Here is a 4,832-nt window from a genome sequence, read left to right as displayed (position 1 = left end):
GCATGTTAGGCTGATTGGTAACTCTAAATTGTCCCTAGGTGTGAGTGAGAGAGTGAATGGTTGTTTGTCTCGTATGTCTCTATGTGGCCCTGTGATGGACTTGCGACCTGTCCAGGGTGTACCCCGCCCCTCGCACAGTGATTGCTGGACATGGGCACCAGCGACCCCCGTGACCCAAAATGGAACAAACGGGTAAAGATAATGGATGGATGGATGGTTGATATCTGCACTTCTGTTCATGAGAAGCAAAGATTCTGGCAAAACAACTATCAGCCCACATCCGAGCTGATAGGAATTCTCTGTACTTACACAAGTTGTTTTTTTTCTAAGAATTGTTTTTCTTTTGTAAAACCAGAAATGTCGAGGTTTATACATATCAACTCATATTTTATCAATCTCACTCTGTCATTGTTTCTCTTAACTGTGCGTACGAAGCAGAATTTTACTGATACAAATGGTATCAGAAACTCATCACTGTAAGCGTTTAATCAAAATGCTCTAAGATCACCTTGCCGTCGTTGTATAATCTGCCTGCATAATCAAGATGTCAAGTTTTCACTTCTTTCTGTGTGACAATCTAAATTCAAGCTAAATGCTAACGCGCTAGCTGAAATAGCGAGCAGCGATTGGTCGAAAACCGTTGTTTGAAACGCCCTGATTCGCTGAGAGACGTGTCTGTCGTCACTTCCTCTGATGTCAGGTCGTAAAACCCACCCCCGTTGCTACGCTGTCATTGGATGATTCAGTCACGTGACCCGGAAATGAGTCTCGGTTCAACCGAAGCCTTTTCTGTGCTTAAAATCACTAAATGGAGCTGCCACATGTACCCAAAACTCATGTTTCATGCAAAGAAGTTGTGCTTGTTGAAACAACGCCACGTTTAAGCTTTAAATACGTTCAGAAATGTTGATTTAACCGAGTTTAGCCGATGCTAATTTTAAGCTAAGCGGCTAACAACAGGATGTCAACGAACGATCCACAGGAAGTTGTCAGACTCCTGCTGGTATAAATAAGCTTACACCACCACCTGCTGTTGAAAGAGGAGTACAACAGTTTTCCTGAAGGGGAGACTGATAATTCCTCATCATTTTTTTTCTTTTCTCTTTTCACCCAACCTTGTTTAATGAGTAACTGTTTAAAATAGCGAATTTCTGGAAAAAAACGGCTTAAGAAAGCGTTTAAAAACTAAAGTTGCTTGAAACTTTTAGAAAAATTGCAGGTTTATTTAATGTTAAGTGCTTTAGAGTAAATATCGCTGAGGAGCCTGGTTCTTGTATCTGTTAAAAATAAGCACATTAAAAAGTAACACTGCCTGAGAAGCATTTACTTAAGAATATTCATGAATTGGGGTAAAACCTACAAATAGGTGCCCACATGTGAATAAGTTGACTTATGACAGTACTTTTGAGTAAATCCAGAGCTTAAAATAGTGTGTGACTCACTGCTTACTTGAATATAAATATTTACCTGTTAAAATAATCTGAAGTTGGCAACTGTTTAATCAGATAAGTGCTAGCACAGTGAATAACCATGGCAAGTGTGATAGAAAAGGATTTTGATCCTTGTGAGATGAAGGACTGGTTAGAGGGAGCGTTGAGGCTGCTCACAGGATCCTTACATCCATATGGTGAACAGGTGGACAGCATGAACCCAAAAGAGTTATTGGACAAGCTGAAGGAGGTTGCAGAGAGTGTGACTTCTACAGACATAACAAAGTCAAGCTATGAAAAGCTGGCTAAAATGGCAATTTTACTGAAAGCATCATTCTATGCAGTGGTGGAGAAGGCTGATGACCTTGCAATAAGGTTAAACAGTGAAAAAGAGGTGGTTCAGGAAATTGAAGAACACTACCTTCAATTTAAAAGTGAACACGAGGTCCTCACAAAAAAACATCTTGAACAGATGTTTCAGTCACAGCAAGACGCACGTGCAGAAATTGATTCACTGAACAGCCACGTACAGTCACTTAATTCATCACTAACTGAAGCCAGGGATGCTAAAGAACTGTTTTCCACAGCATACTTTGCATTAAGACGGGAGCACGGCGAGACAGTGTCACAAGTTTCCCGCTGCAAAGCTGAGATAGACGTGCTTAAAACACAACTTTGCCATGCAGAAAGGAAATATGGTGAGAGGGATGGACAGAATGTGGAAACACACTGTGTTTCAGACCCAAATCTCCTTACATCACACACCCCTCCATCCATACCTGAGGTGGTAGAGACAGACCTGAACAGGTTTCCTCTACCGAACAGGCAACAGAGAGCATGGAAACTTCCTCTTTCAATAGATGAGTTGCTAAAAATCTCAAAATATGTACAACGCTTTGTACCGGGACCAATGGGTTCAACTGGAACAAAAGCGTACCTGAAAGACCTTGATTTCAGACTGAGTGGTTATCCTAATGCTACGATTGAGGATAAAATCAGTCTGATGAGGCTCACTTCGGACAGAGAGGTGTTCACCTTCATCGAGCGTCTACCTGATGCCACGAGAAGGGATTACAACCTTCTGTGTGAAGCTTTGATCAGAGAGTACGACCCCTGCACGGGACCTGCTGGTTTCCCGGCTGCTGACAAGGTCACGCAAGGCAAGCATGAACATCCAAAGATTTATTACAAAAGAATCTTCCAAGCTTATTTTGGTTACAGAAATGAAACCGGAATGGAAGAAGAAGAAGGTTTTAAATTTGTTTTCAGCAAAAATCTCCACACTGACATACGCATGTCAGTACAAATTATGGCAAATTTCAGAGAAAAATCCATCAATGAGATTAAACAGTGTGCTATGAATGTGTTTGAGGCATGTTCTCATGCTAAGACACCCATAGAGGTGTTTCCTGGTATAAAGGTTAAACCCCACTCCCTAGAAATGGAAGGACGGCGTGCATTGACCCCTCCTCCTAAAAAAGGCGAGAAAAAGCAGTATTTTCAAATTAACAAACCGCGTAATGAAGGTGCACGCTGGGACAAAAAAGCTCCTCTTTCAGAGGATGAACGTGATTATCGTAAATGGGGTGTGCGTAGGACGCAAAGATATGGGATCCAAGAGGACCCGTATTATCAGGGGAAGTCCGAAAAGGAACCCCCAAAAGACATACCTAACCCTCCCCCACCTCAGACGAAACGAACCGAGGCGAAAAAATCACAAAGGTTCCAGAAACAAGGCCCTACACCTCTGAGCTCGGAAGAGACAGAGAAACTACAAAGGTTGTTAGAAACTTTGAAACACGCTGAAATGGGAAACCAACCTGGAGCACTATGTAGTGATGTGATCGCTACTAAATCTGAAGGCGCGAATAACAACATTACAGATGTCGGTGGAACACACTAAGACATTGCTGTTGTTGCCTCCAACAACCCCTCATCGGAAGAAGGGGGGTGAACTCACACACAAACGATGACGAGTCATCGCAAGTTGAACACTCAGAACCTGATTTTCATGATTTTGAACTAGGCATTCCATTTCTGGGAGGACTCCCAGATAACCTGGTACCGAGTCAAGAAGCTGGGCCAGTATGGTTCACAAAACCAACACAGGCCATAGCTCTTTTCTCAACCGATGATGTCGACCAAGGGCCTCAAACTTATGGTGTCTTACCCATAGACAGGTCCGACGACTCAGAAAGGGATTCGTTGGAGCTACCCACGGAGCAAGAACCCTTATCAGTCTCATCACAGATTGATCAGGTGGTCGCCCAAGCCGACGCTCTGACATCTGATGAAGAAAGAGACAAACTTCGCCAAGTTCTTTTCAAATATGAAAAGTCATTTTCACCTGACCCAGACATCATCCAACTTCAGAAGTTGGATCTTGCAATTAACTGGATGATACTGTATCTGACTGACCCAGACAAATACACTCCATCGAAAGGCGAACTGGATTCCAATCCAGACCTCAAAGTCCTCTTTCAGCCGCGCAAACAGTTAAAACTACTCAAGGACAGCCTAACTTTAGCTCATGGAGCGACGTCCTCACCCGTGTTCGCGGTCTCCCATGACCGAAGGGGGGTGACGCCAGTTAGGGTAATGTTACCAGACGCGATAACGTGATCAAATCTGACATTCAGAGTGAGTGACGCACCGAAACGTCGTTTTCTAGTTGCTTAATCACTACTTTTGTCAATGTTGAAACGTTGTTTAACTGGTTGCTTAGTCACTGTTTTTGTCGATGTTGAGACATCGTTTAATTAGTTTTTGGTATTGTTTCTGAACACCCCAAGTAAGAATGAATTTTGTGTGTAGTTAAGTTAGAGACTAAGAGGCCTTTAACTATGCCAACATGCAGTTCACTCGTTAAAACCTAATCTTTGCGGAGTCAATGTAGATTAATGATACCTTAAGTACCATAATCTACATTGGTCTCACAACGCTTAAGCCGAACCTACTCGAACAATTCTATTCGGGGGGATAGCTAATTCTTTTTGATGAGTCTCGCAATAGACTCCAAAAACATTTATGGGGAAACCAAATACCCAATCTCAAGTCGTTTGTCTAAAAGACAACAGACAATTGAACCAAACTATATTTTGCCATGTAAAGCTAACTTAAACCAAGTTAGGAATGGAAAAAATAGTTTGGAATGCCCTTATATAGGTATAAATCCCTATAACTACCCTTTTCAGCATGTTCCACCCCTTAACTGGTAGTTGTAGCTGTTCCCAATCATAATAGCTTACACACCAGGTGCATATAGTTTAAGGCCTTATGTAAAATCCCCTTCATAAGCCCACCTTAAACCACATAATTGCATGTCACATTGAACCAGAACGGCATCGACTGGATGTCGCCCAGAGACGACCTTCGCTGGAGGAGACCTGCAATCCTGACGTT

This window comes from Nematolebias whitei, chromosome 12, assembly GCF_014905685.2.
Source record: "Nematolebias whitei isolate Nwh7 chromosome 12, NemWhi1, whole genome shotgun sequence".
NCBI lineage: Eukaryota > Metazoa > Chordata > Actinopteri > Cyprinodontiformes > Rivulidae > Nematolebias > Nematolebias whitei.
Note: the sequence above shows the minus strand (reverse complement) of the source record.